Here is a 15,052-nt window from a genome sequence, read left to right as displayed (position 1 = left end):
AGGCTGCCACCACCATGTTTCACAGTGGGGATGGTGTGTTCAGGGTGATGAGCAGTGTTACTTTTCCGCCACACATAGCGCTTTGCATTCAGGCCAAAAAGTTCAACTTTGGTCTCGTCTGACCAGAGCAACTTCTTCCACATGTTTGCTGTGTCCCCAACATGGCTTGTGGCAAATTGCAAACGGGACTTCTTATGTCTGTTTTTCAACAATGGCTTTCTTCTTGCTACTCTTCCATAAAGGCCAGATTTGTGGAGTACACAACTTATAGTTGTCCTCTGGACAGATTCTCCCACCTGAGCTGTGGATTTCTGCAACTCCTCCAGAGTGAACATGGGCCTCTTGGCAGCTTCTCTCACCAGTGCTCTCCTCGCTCAGTCTGTCAGTTTAGGTGGACGGCCATGTCTTGGTAGGTTAGCAGTTGTGGCATACTTCTTCCATTTTTGGATGATGGATTGAACAGTGCTCCTTGAGATGTTCAAAGCTTTGGATCTTTTTTTATAACCTAACCCTGCTTTAAACTTCTCCACAACTTTTTCCCTGACCTGTCTGGTGAGTTCCTTGGTCTTCGTGATGCTCTTTGTTGACTAGTGTTCTCTAACAAAGCACTGAGGCCTTCACAGAACAGTTGTATTTATACTGATACTAAATTACACACAGGTGGACTCTATTAACTAATTAGGTGACTTCTGAAGGCAACTGATTGGACTGCATTTTATTTAGGGGTATCAGAGTAGAGGGGGCTGAATACAAATGCACACCACACTTTTCAGATTTTTATTTGCTTACATTTTTGTAAACCATGTATCATTTTCGTTCCACTTCACAATTATGTGTTACATTGTGTTGGTCTATCACATAAAATCTCAATAAAATACATTTAAGTTTGTGGTTGTAGAGTGACAAAATGTGAAAAAGTTCAAGGGGTATGAATACTTTTTCAAGGCACTGTAGTTAAAGCTTTACTGTAGCTCTGATCTGATCCAGGATGTGTATGTAATACTGGCACAGTTGACTCTGAACACCAATACGTGGGTATAGAGCTTAGATAGATAGGTAAATATTGATCTGAGAGATCATTATTTTTTATATTTAGGGCCCGAGCACCGACAATGTCGGGCCAACGAAGGCCCTATTGAAACTGTAGTAATTATTATTTTGCTGTTTTGACGGCTTTTTGGGGACCATAACATTAGATGTGCTTTCGTAAAATTGGTATGCTCATGGGGACTCGTGAAAAATGTTCTATTTTAGAGGTCTAATATTAGGGCGAAAAAAAGATGCCCGCTAGTGCCATCTCAAGACTTTTGTTTAATATTTGAAAGTTTATCTTTAACAATAGCCTTTGTTTGACTCAACAGAGATGAACACTCCACCTCGGACAAGAGTGGGATTACTTCTGCAATAGTTCAGAATTCTCAATTCTATCTATCAATTCTTCATATTGTGTCATTCATGACTTTTTTTTTACACAGAACCGTATTCCCATTTTTTAAGAGCAGAAGCTCCTTGCTAAACATTTGATTTCGAGAAGGGCAGTATCAGTAACAAGCAATTATCAGTGCACTCAGCCAGTGAGAGTAGCTGTGAGAGAATGAACACATTAATCATTGTTATCATGGCTGGTACTACTATCAGTGGGTTGCATTAATGTGGGTGGGACGCATGTGCATGCATGAAAAGGGCTACACAATGTATTGAAGGACCGGGTCTGCCAGAGAACAGGTGCATCTTTGTAAATGTGCATTAACAGGTTATTTTGTTATCATCGAACTATGTGCGAGAGAAGGTAGGAGAAACAGAGCGAGGGGGAGTGCAGAGAGGTCATATCATGGAACAACTGTTGAATTATTTATCATGATAATGATGATGCAAGAGGATGAGTTGGAAAACACTGTGGCAGAGAAAACCCTTGCTGAGCACCTCAGCCCACTCAACGCGCATCCTGAAACACGAGAAAACTGAAATGGGATCAGTAGTTACATGAAAGAGTTAAAGGAGTCATCACCTGGTTTTATACGTATCCAGCCCCCCTTGGATCGCTTTGGATCAATTCGTAAAACTTATCAGAAAAAAAAAAAAAAATTTAATCAAACATTGAGCTTGTTCTGACCCTTTTTCGTACCGCGATTTTATCACGCGAGATTACGCGCGAGGTTTTGACTGGTCCGGATGTGCATTGTATAATATGTAATGAGGCGCGCGTTGATTCGCCGCAGGAAGGACAGAGCCGGGGGGGCTTGCCTGCATGCAGACTCCAAAACATAATGGCGGCGCTTCGGCGATTTCAGGTAGCGGACGGGGCGGGGTTGGGTGGTGAAAGAGGGGTGGGCTTATGCAAGTAGCCGCCACGGTGACGTCACCGAAGGCGCAGAATCAAAATCTCGTGCTTTAGGAATGCACACCCTTGTGTGCTATTCCTGTTCGGAAAAAGAGCAGAAGCGAAAAAACGGCGCCACTTTCAAACTCCAGCCTTTCAGGCAAGTTTCAACTGAGGTCAAACACAGATATGCATGTTTTAACAAGAGAAATTGCGATTTCCGGGTGATGACTCCTTTAAGGAGAGGCCTGAGGCTGTACTTTCAAGAGAAACCAAAGTGTTGTCTGAAGTCTTTCCAAACAGGCAGTGTGCTTTGATATGGAATGTTTTGAATGTCTTTATTTTATTTTAATCCATCCTTCTTCAGGAAAATTTTAATTCTTACTGAAAAATGGGTTCATATGATGTAAGTTGTTTTCCAGGAATGACAGGAGTGTGGTCACTCTTCAAAACAGAGTGAGCAAAGAATGCATCATTTAACCTTTTTGATCAAACAGTTGCCAAACCTAACACAAAAAAAGTATAGGACTAAAGGAGTATTTATCTAACACAAAAAAAATATAGAGGCTGTATTTTTGATAATGCTTGTCAGGTGTTGTGGTGTACATCTTTTTTCTTACAACACAGCCATGTTATTATTTTCTAGATCATGTTCAGGCATTTGTGACTGACTAATATGTCATGTTTGCATACACTTCAAAGTGAGTTTTAGGCCTTGAATATTTTATAACATCACGAGAGGGACACTGGCTTCAGAAAAAAAAACACGAATCAAGTGTGCAGTGCCATCTAATTAAATTATTAATGAAAAACAATAAAGAAGAAAACTACATGGTATATGTTTGTAACATAGGTTACTTAATTATGAAGAACAATATACTGTACAGAGGAAATAGTTGACGTACGATTAGAGGAACAGTCTGCGTAGATGGATGGATTCTACATGGAGATCGCTGTTTATTTCCCATTTCCACCAAAAGAAAGAAAGTTACATAACCTTAAACATCTGTTTAGGATTTTAATCTGCCATTTTGAATGGGCTCCAACGATAATGACAACAAACCTTATATTGAAGTAACAGTCTTCGCTAAATTTCTTAAGCCTAACCCAAGAGTGGGCAACCTGTGGCTCCAGAGCTGTATGCGGCTCTAGTCTCTCCAGTGGCTCACTGTTGCTTTGACATCAAATTGATAACTTTTCTTTTCTTTTTTTTATGTATCATTTATGTCGGTCTAAAATTGATTCCTACAGTCTCCAATTGTGAAGGTGTGTACCCTACACAATAAATTTTTTTTTTCTGTTGAGTAAAATGTGCATCATAGCCTAAGAGACCTTTGTCGACAGCCCAGTGCCAAATAACATTTTTGCATGAGATCAACAGCTATGACTAGTAAGTTTCCCTAGCTAGGCTAGCTATGGATTCCAAATAAAAAGACAGAAAAACCTTGGAGGAAATCATTTAATTCAATAGTGCACAGACAGATTTGTTTGCTTTCACCATCCATGCTGCTGGCTTACCGGTATACTTAGATGAGACAAAACAAGAAAAGAAATATTGAAATGCACTTTCAGAACATGCACACTACAGGCACTGAAAATTTGGCAAGGGATGACAGTGAGAGTGTTTCAGAACTGTGGCGGAAAGCTGAGCAAAGAAAATACATTTTTAAGAATCAGATGAAATCTACAAAAACTACACTACTGCTGCTAGTTTTGTGGCAGCTCAGGGGATAGTAAGTCTGGGAATGCCATGATAATAAATACACAAAAGCATCATTAAGATATAATATCTATTCTCAGACATCCCAAACAAAACTGAGATAGTTCAGAAAGATAAAGGTATGTACTTCTCCACGAAGACTGTCAAAGTTGTAACCTTAAAAATGACAACAGATGTCACTTGTTAGCAAATCGATTATATCAATTCTTTCAACTCCAGCATGCTCGATTACCTGCAATGGGAATGATATTGGGCAGACAGCAATGCAGGTATGAAAACTATGATGAACTGCAGGATAAAGGTGTCACTGAAATGCCAGATGGGGGGTAGAACATTTTTGAGGCTACCGATGGGGCACCTAGTATAAGAGGGACACAGAAGGCTTGGTGACTTTGCAGAAGTCCAAGGGTCGAAATCTACGTAGCTCACTGCATCTTGCACCAAGAAGCACGGAGCTTAAACATTCAACCTTGAGTGTGGGGATGTGATCATACAACAAAGTGGCAAAAGGCTTAAACCCCTGATGGTTCTGTACATTGTTAAATAAGGTCCACAGCACAAATTCGGATCTACTTAAAGTCTGGTGGCTGTATGGTGAAGAGGGGCTGAAACAGAAAACTTTCCTGCAAAGTAGGGCCTGACCTGTCTAGAACTGGAAGATCATGATTGACTAGAAGAGTTGCATGGACAGGGCAAGTCTGCCACTTCCCCTCCCCGAGAGAGTTCGGAGAAGCACACATTGACATATTGTTATTATTTACAACGTATGATCATCTGAATGCTAACTGCATTTGGGGGAAAAATCTGCGAATTCCAGAAGGAAAAAGCACTATCCTTCCCTGTCACACCCCTGGACATTGACCCATCCCTGTTGAATATGTCTCTATTCCCAGAGGTAAATCATACCGACCTTGAAATTGAACTGGCGGACATAGCTCACAGAGATTTATGGATGTCAAAGTTCTAAAGCCTAACAGCCAAACTTGAAGATGTCGCCTGTCAAATGGCCGTTCTCGCTCGAAGCCAAAATCGAGGTGATAACCAAAACCTCCAGCAAACCTGTGTTTTAAACATGAAAGCTATTTCTGAAATTTATATTAAGATAAATAAGCATGCATTTGGATTCCTGTCCATCTTTGGATCAACCCTGCAAGCATTTTTTTCTCAAGGATGAGCTGAAAAAAAATCCAAATTTCACTCCTGTGCCTGCAGTCTTCTGTGAAGATCAAAGCTACATCTAACCGCCCTGATATCGAGAAGATCTGCAGTGGGATTCAGAAACAGAAATTGCATTTATTTGGTGAGAAAAGTATTATTAATGGGCAGGCTATTATTTCAAAGTGTTTAAGGAAGTTATACATTAGTAATTCATTGATTAACACTTAGCTGATCTTGTGTTGCTTCATGCTCAGGGCCAAGCTTTGATTGCATTATGTTTCTGAGGAAAAACAAGACAAAACAAGAACAGGATAACAATTTAGTCCAAATTAAATTGAAATTGGACTTTGTTTTTACCTCTACTATTTAAAAGCCATTATTAGCTTTTTATTCAGAATTGAATTTATTATCAAAGGGACTGCATTTTATCTTGTAGCTTGCGCATGCAGTGAGGACTCAAAGTTGGCCTGCATAGCTCTTTATCTATTTAGATGTTTTCCTACACATGCCAGTGAATATTTTTCTCCACTTCACAGTCATTTACTTCTGTGCTTTATTGGTAGTAGCATCCCCCAGTAAAATTAACAAAACACGTAAACTGTTTTCAGCACTTAGATATGGATTGAAGCAGGAAATGATCATCATCTATTTTCAATACATTTTGACATTTTGACCAAAGACTGAGACAATTAGGAATGAGTGCTAGCTCTATGAGTTAGAGAATGACAGAGAGTGGGAAGAGAAGGTGGAAGGTAACCTACTGCATACATTGTTTATGTTAATTAGGCCACGGGAAAGGCCATGGATGTTATGGGAGCCAAGGACAGTAAATCTGGCTAACGTTCTGAAGGAACAAGAACAGGAGGGCTGTATTTGTATTCGGGTGTTGAGTTTGAATATGAACATTTCAAACAACAACAACACAAACAAATGTAAAACCAAATGTTTTATCTTAATCTAAATGTTAAATGAAATGTGCTAGGTGAAACTAAATCTTTAGCTAATATGCAAATTCGCACTGCTGGGCAGCTGAAGTACCAAAATAAAAGCTTGTATAGTCAGGTATATGTTCAAGTGTTCATTTACCCCGATAAGTTTAGTTTTCCTTTGTTATTTGATTCTACTTAAACACATTCTGACCAGCTTTTATTTTTGGTTCTCCTGCTGAATATTTAGTTTCACCGAGCACAGATTTAGTTTTCACAATTAGATTTAGACATGCCTTCGCCCAATGACAGCTGGGATCGGCTCCAGCCCCCCCGTGACCCTAAATACAGGATAAGCGGTAGAAAATGGATGGATGGATGGATGGATGGATTTAGACATTTAGATTTCACTTTCAAATTATATTTTAGAAATTAACACATATTTGTGGGGGAAAAAGTGCTGTTATTTTCAATGTGAGCCTCTTTAAAAATGGCACCCTCTACTTTTTTATATTAAAGGTTGTCACGCCGGTGAGGTTTGTCTCGTCTTGGTTTTTGTCTTTGAAAAAGTAACTCCCCTCTCGTTTCAGGTCACTTGCCCTTCCTCATGTGTCCCCGGTCTGATGTCATCCCTGATCCCTGATTGTTTCCACCTGTTGCCCATTATCTCTGTGTATTTAAGTCTGTGTCTCCCCTTGTCTTGGGCCAGAGTGTTTAGTCTTTCGTCCTGTCAAGAACCATCAGCCATGATCCATAGCCTTGCAACAGAATCGCCATCACGTTTGTATTTTTGCATTCTTTTGTTCAAGTGCATTTAATTTCATAGCCTTGTAGTTTTTCCTCCCTGTGGAGTGATCTTTTCTTTCTACCTTTTTTTTTAATTCAAAATAAAAGCCTGTCCAAACCATTCCAAATCTGCATCTGAGACCTCTCCTTGTCCAAGCCTGACAACTACTCTTAAGTGGAAAGACATGTCACAGTGGGGAAAGGTATGCAGATATATATTTGCTGTTTCAGTTTCAGGGTCCTGATTTTGTGTATGCGACTTGAATTAAATCGAGCCTTCATTACCGTTATTACACTTGTGGGTTTTTTTTTTCTTTTAACTTAGACATGTCAGGGTGTCTGCTTTGAAAAAGGCCCACATAGGCTTACTGTGAACATCAAATGATCCGTTTGATGCTGTATAGACTTTAAATCGACTCAAATGAATCTCTGAGAACATCCTACACAGATCACTTTGCCTGTTTTCATTTACATCAACACTTTAGTATAAAATCACTCTTTCAGTGGTCAGTGCCACATTTTATACCTTCAGCTTAAAAGAAACAAATGGGGCAACCCAGTATACCAGATTAGAGCGACATAAAACAGAGGAAAAATGACGGTGTATATCATGATTATCAAAATGCAAATAACAGCCCACACCTTTTTATAAAAATAATTAACGGTTTATTCATAAAAAATGTAGATAAGCATTATACATACCTTCAGGCTATATCTGTCATGCCAAATCCAACATCTGGGAGATGTCACTAAGACAAACCGAATCCTGTATGCAAAGACTGCACCTATTTTCTATTGCATATGGCTGAACACAAATCTGCCATTTGCCACGGTAACTTGAATAAATTGGTTTGGATGCAAGGTATTATGAAGAGAAAGTGGAACAAGATGAAATTGCAACCGTTAAAACGAGTTTCCAAAAAGATCAAATAAAATAAGCAACAAAGTAGGATACACAAGAAGCACATTAAGTGTAAAGAACAAATATCACTGCATAAAAAGTATGTCAGAAACCACAGAAATAATTTCTATAATAAATATCAATTATAACTCAGACAGCCTAAAATGGTTGCTCTAGCAACTCTAATAGAAATAGTTCACTGTGGTGTGGGATGCTATTTTAACATTTATTGTGTCATTAAAACGCATTTGCTGCGGGGAAGGTCACTCCTTTTTAAAATGTGTCGAGAGGGGCCATGAACAACTCTTACTTAAGGTAGGGTAATTAACATTTAAATTCTACGACGCTGTATTGGGGCCACTGTAGGGGAAAAAAATCGCAAATTTGCTAGTTTTTTGCCCACCTCTCTCGGCTGTTTTTTTTGCTTTTTTTTTCCATACAGTGGCCCTATTACGTCATCGTACAATTCCTACAGGTATTGAAAACAAAAATAAAATAAATTAAAACTGCAAGCAGTGATTTGACGGGCCCTCGCTCATATGCAGTCGTGGAGTGCCTGCGGTCACATGGCAGCGTCGCAGCCGCCTACCTGTGCTGCAGCTGTCTGCTCGTGGCGTAAGTTTAGACACAAGCCATTGACATTCAAAGCCATCTATCTCCCTGACTGGAATTTTCAAGTAAAAAGTATCGGTATCGGCAATACTGGCCCTGTAATTACTTGGTATTGGATTGATACCAAAATGTGCAGTATCGCCCACCCCTAGTGTCCTCTGTGCAGGCTGAAATGAGAGGAATTAGTCAAATAATCAGTTGTGGCCTTTACTTGGAAAAAGTCACAAAATCAGTGACATTTCCTGTCGCCAGCAGTGTTGGGAACGTTACTTTAAAAAAGTAATTAGTTATAGTTACTCACTACTTGTTCCAAAAAGTAACTGAGTTAGTAACTGAATTACTTTATAATAAAAGTAACTAGTTACCAGGGAAAGTAACTATTTGCGTTACTGTAAAATAGAAATAGAAAGAATTTGGATTTTTCTTGTAATGAGATGGCAAACTGTAGTCTTGTAGTCTACTCCTATAGTCGCGTAGCGTGTAGTCTTGTGTATAAAAATTGAGATCGCATTCTCCGCACCTCGCATGCGGGAATAATTCAAACTTGAGGAGAAATTATACAGTGGGAGACGCTGTGTCTGTCATATATCACAAAACAGGGTCAGAGCGCACAGCAGTAGACATAATGACGGCGAGACCCCGGTGCCTCCACGAGCCGCCGGGCCGTTCAACATCATCATCATCACCACCGTCTTCACCATCCGCGCTCCACAGCTGCACCGGATTCCCGTCCAACACCAGAACAGCGGGACACCGGGGCCCGTGTGGCCCTCGCGCGCCGCTCAGACCAGCAGCAGCCCCAACTCCGGCTCCAGCTCGCGGCAAGTTTGAACGTTTCTCCACGGACAACAGGCTGCCGAGACCAGGCACGAGCGGCGCGCAAGCAGAACACGATCCTGACTTTTTTTTTTAACCGACAACCGACAAATTCTATTCATAGTAATGCACCGCATTTAACGTTCAGTAACGATAACGCCGTTGTAACGACGGAAACAGTAATTAGTTAGATTACCCCGTTACTGAAAAAATAACGTCGTTACCTAACGCCGTTATTTTAAACGGCGTTATTCCAAACACTGGTCGCCAGTAGGTGGCGCTTTGACTGTGAGTCAATATTATAGTGCAGACAGGTTCAGGGTGGGACTCTAATCAAGTATGGAAACTTTGGAGCAGATCAGAGAAGAAAAACTGAAGTTTTGACGTTTATGTTTAAGGTGCAACTGACAACTGTCTGAGGTGCATGTGAAGTTTGGTGCAGATGAGACAATGAATTCAATCATTAGCAGGTGTGGAAAATGTCATTACTGTTGACCGGGTGTCTTCTCCATGCCTTCCTGACATCTCTCTGAGTCCCCTCAGTGTTTCTCCTTCCCCTCTCCCTCTATTTACAGTCACAGAGCTGATACACAGGTGGTTAAAAACATTTCTTTTGCCCACTTCATGTTGACTTTAGGCGATGGGTCCAAGAGGCTTTTGTGTACATCTCCACATGGTCGTAGTAAAATGCATGCAGGCCCAACCTAACGGGTGGGCAGTTCCTCAGAAAAAGGGCATAAAATCAGTCACATTTCATGTTGCCATTAGGTGGTGCTCTGACTGTGAGTCAATATTGCAATGCAGACGTGTTCAGGATGGGACTCTTATTAAGTATGATTTTTTTGGAGCAGATCAGAGAAGAAACGCTGAAGTTATAACTGCTTTGATGCTTTTGGCAAAGGTTCAAAATAGTAGTGCAGTCATGGCGTCGCTCTGGCCACACCCCTAATATTCTGGACATCTTTGGATGACTTTTTGTCCTTGAGGCCTTTACAACCGTTTATTCAATTTTGGTATCAATCAGATCAACGGTATAGTCCAAAATAGAGTACAACCCCTGTGATTGGCCAAAAATGGCAATTTTTTGAATTTTTTGGAAGCGCCCCAGATCACTTTGATGAAAATTGACATGTATGTTCTTTGAAGCTATTTCAACATAAGTTTCGAGTTTCGTGGTGATTGGCCCAAAGGTTATGGAGTTTAGTACGAACTCCACATTTCGTCCAAATCGGATAAACGTTGTCGGAGAAATTCACAAAAATCGGGTTTTTCAAAAATTCCAAGATGGCAGAAAATTTCGGGAGGCTGACTTTGGTACTCCAAGAGGATTTTTTGTAGAGGGCACCAGACCCGGCTGCAGAAAAAAAATTAAGGGGGGGTAATTACATTTTTTCAGGGGGGCAAACTTTTTCAACCTACATTTTGTTTGCTTCAGGCTGAACAATGGCTCTGTGACCGCTCCTACAGTGTGGAGAAATCATTTTCCTCTTACTAAAAAGGGGCAGTTCATCCCAAAATCTAAAAAACAAACAAACAAAATAGTGTAGTGCTGTGTCCATTTATTCAACTAAAGCATTTATTCAAGAAGACCGGCAACAAGGGTTGTGGCATGCAGATAGCACCATACAGTTTCACTTCTACTGGAAACGTCAGCACTGATGTCAACCTGAACACTGAAGGTAACATTCATACTTGGAGAGGTAGCTACAGCTAGTGATGTCCAAATGAAGCTTCGTGAAGCATTTTCTTTATTTTCTGAGCCCAATAGATGGCGCTCTCTGTTCAACAAAGGTTTGAAGGCCGATATATTTCCATTGCTTTCAATCCTTTGTTGAACAGAGAGCGCCATCTATTGGGCTCAGAAAATAAAGAAAATGCTTCACGAAGCTTCATTTGGACATCACTAGCTACAGCAGCTAGGGAGCTACCTCTCCTAGCATGAATGTTTACTCCAGTGTTACTGTTGACTTCAGTGCTGACGTTTCCAGTAGAAGTGAATATCGCTGCTTCCTGCTCGCTCCCGTTCGCGTCGTCACTTCTTGTCCGCGTATTTTTGGGGAAAAAAATACGGATATCCATACCGAACACCACAGCTAACTAGCGACTCTATGAGCAACTGCGACCATGAACGTCAACAGCGTCCCTCTCACGAGTCTGACTTAATGACCCGCCTCCCCAACACCTGTAATTGGCCAGCACGTTGCCTTTGTTCGTTGATTGGATTGGTTGAATTGTATGATCGACAAACCGAGATAGGAATAATGGAGAGTTGGCCACTCCGAGGTAAAAAAACAAAACCCAAATAAAATAAACTGTTTCCAGCCCAGGGCGGGCACAGCTGACTCTGTGGGCGGGCACGGCCCGCCAATGCCCGCCCATGCCGCCGGGACTGGAGGGCAGTCACCCGCACATGTGTGCAAAATTTCATGTCAATCAGCATTACGGTGTGGCGGGGCTGGCAAATGCTCACGCTAGGTAGCGCTAGCGTGCAACTTTTTTTGCGGTCGAATAACAATCCCATACTGTCAGATGTTTTATATTTCCTGTAACAAATTGAAGGAAATGTGATGTGATTGAAACCATATGTGTCTGTTGTAATGCACCAGATGCCTGTAAGTCATACATATACATGAGGCTGATGAGCCTGTCTTCATCAGAAAAAGTTACATCATTGGTCGCTCGTCCAAATACTTAAAATGACAAAAAACCAACGGCTTGGGGGCAAAGGCAGATGTAGCTTGAAAATTGTTGTAGTGCAAACCTGTACAGGATTGATGCTTATGGCCTCTCACAACAGGATCTTTGAAAGGGTCTTTGAAAAAAATCTTTAAAACATTATTTTTCACTTGCAGCTGTCAATGCATTTTAAAATCTGACTATGTCAAGCAGTATGCATTATTCATATTGCAAAAATATTTATTTACAAATATGAATACATAAAAATGTTGTTGTGCCGTTTCATCTTTATTGCGATTTCATATCCACTTTTGAAGTATCCCCCTTGTATCTGATAAGGCCTTCTTTCATGGGTGATGCTGTAAATGTTGTAAATCCGTTACTCCAAATATCATGTAGTTAAGAAAACCTAACATTGCTCAGAAAAGCAGTGTATTATTTTTCTGCTTGGACATCAGGCCTCTGTGGTCCATTCTTTTTTAGGGTAAGAAATAATATTTGTCGATCAATACCCTGTTTGCTGTGACTGAATTGTGATAAACTGCTCTGCAACTTTGATAGCTTTGACGGGAGTGCTGTGCAGATTCTGTTCTAGGACATAGTAGTTGTGTTATTGTGGGAGTGGCCTTCTTGTTAATGATATTGATGATGAACACACGATGTGTGAAAAGCAATTGCCTTGGCTTGCATCCCTGAAATTCTGTAGGCCTTTATAGCATGTTGAGTCTGTGTAAACCTCAGCGTAATACTGGAGCACTAGGTAGGGTGACCCCCCGATTGCCACCCTGTATTCTGCACACTGATACAAACATTTAGGCATGTGGCAGGGGTGGATGTATGATGGATGAAACTTAAACCAACAGATGATTGGTCACTTGAGAGATGTGCCAACAGCCCTACATTCACTCACCTTTTAGCTCTATTTTGGTCTCCACCATCTTTTGAGGAAAATATCTGGCTCTCTGGCTGTTACATGCTCCATCGTTTTTAAAACCCGTGGGCAGGTAGCATACAATTAACTTATCAGAGCTTGGAGACAGTGAGTGAACCAAAACATGAAGTTGTCAGTTGAAAATACGACGAGCTGAAAGACACTGTAATACTCCAAAATAGCTGAGGGGAACTGCAGAGTATTGTGATAATTCTCTGTGGGTTAATTGCTATGAGCTAACCCTTTAACACTACACAATGCGATTTCATCTCTTGTTGATATAAAAATATTGCTGAGACCGGCTCCAACCAATCTTAAACCACAAGGTGGCAGGCCAGAATACATTCATACGAGTCATTTTCAAAGGTGACTATCAGCTTAGATCGTCCTGTATGGTATATAACTAATATTGCTTGGAATCAGTTAGTAAAGCATGTCACAATGTTGTTCAGAAAGGCTCACAGCAGAAATGTTTTGTTGCTGATCAGTAAATAATAATTGTCTGTTTGAAATGGACAAGTGGGCTGGAGCTTACTTTTTCTGTTTTATTTTTTATTTTTTTGTTGCCCAAGTCTAATTGGGTTAATTAATCTCGCTGCAGATCTGAAGCATAATAAGATTAAACATTACCACTAGCGGTGGACTTTTCTAGCCCATCAGATTTACACTTCAGTCCCAAGCGATCTGTTTATTTTCAATTAGGTCTGAAAATGAGGAATGTTCTGGCAGAGTTTCGGGGAGTGCCTCTCTGATAGTCTGCCATGGCCTGCTGCTCATGTTCACACTCATCTTCTGTAGCAACTCCTAGTTCATGAGCCTTACTCCTAAATACAAACACACATGCAACGATTCTACCCACCTTGATTTAGAGACACCATGTTAGAGTTTTGTGAAAGGTTTGTGAGACAAGAAATTGTGTCTCTACCGATAAACTCAAGCAACACATGCAGCATATTTTCTTCTAAAGAAAGATAGCATGTACTGAAGTTAAGTACAGTGTATATATATATATGCATAATAAATCCATGCTTATTGATGCAAGTGAACATTTGTATGTGTAACACAGAAGCAGGTAGGGCAGCCTATTGCAGCCACGCAAGAAAAAAAGATCTGAATCACTTTATAACAAATATTTCACATAATAACAAGATAAACTGTATATTGTTATAATAACAACAAATATCTTGTTTTAATGTGAAAAATATATTATTTTAACAATACAAATGTGATAGTTTGAAAAAAAAAATTCTATACTGTAGGTGATGCAGGTGCAGCTGGGAGGTTAAAGTCAATGTGTGTCATCATGTATATATAACAATTGAATATCAGCATGTAGCTAAAAATGTGTTGGTTGAACAATGCAAGCCACAAGCATATATCCCAGTTAAATGTTGTGAAATTCTCTACAAAAATCCGCAAATTTAGAAGAAAAGGAATGTTATTCATATTAAAAATAAATTTGAATTGGCAATTACCATTCTGTTTTGCTCCTCTCATTGAATTGCTCCTGCTTTCACTGGGAATACATTAGTTGAGTGCAATCATGCTTTGTTTTCTAAAATATATATATATATATATATATATATATATATATAACACCAAAGTGGGTGTAATACTTTGTCTTAAGATTCAGAAGTTACCATATTGGATGGATGGATGGATGGATGGATGGATGGATGGATGGATGGATGGATAGATAGATAGATAGATAGATAGATAGATAGATAGATAGATAGATAGATAGATAGATAGATAGATAGATAGATAGATAGATAGATAGATAGAATAAGGAGTCCTACGTGAAAGACTTGTGTTCCTGCCTCAATGGGAGAGTACGTTTTCTCTCCCTCTTTACTGATGGGTCCAATGTGTATCTGACTCAGTTTGATCAGATGTAAACCTGATCTAACTTAAAATGATCTTGTCTTCACTCAGCAAGCATTGTGTCAGGAGAACTGGGCAGGATTTCCACAAAACTAGCATCTGGTAGTGCAGATTGCATATTTTGAAACATTTATAAGGAACGTGCAAATCACAATTTTCCGAGGGATGATTTAAATCATTTAAAATGGGGCTATTATCAAAACATACTATGAAGTCAAGCTTTATGAATATGATCCACTGGAAGGTGTTTCAGTTCAGTTCAGTTTCAATTAAAAGTGTTTGTCAATAGCTGGAAAATAATAGAAAAAATATATAGAGAGAA

The sequence above is a fragment of the Eutrigla gurnardus genome (genome assembly GCF_963514095.1).
Source record: "Eutrigla gurnardus genome assembly, chromosome: 1".
In the NCBI taxonomy this organism is placed as follows: Eukaryota; Metazoa; Chordata; class Actinopteri; order Perciformes; family Triglidae; genus Eutrigla; species Eutrigla gurnardus.
The sequence above is the reverse complement of the archived record's forward strand: the minus strand, read 5'-3'. Positions refer to the sequence as shown.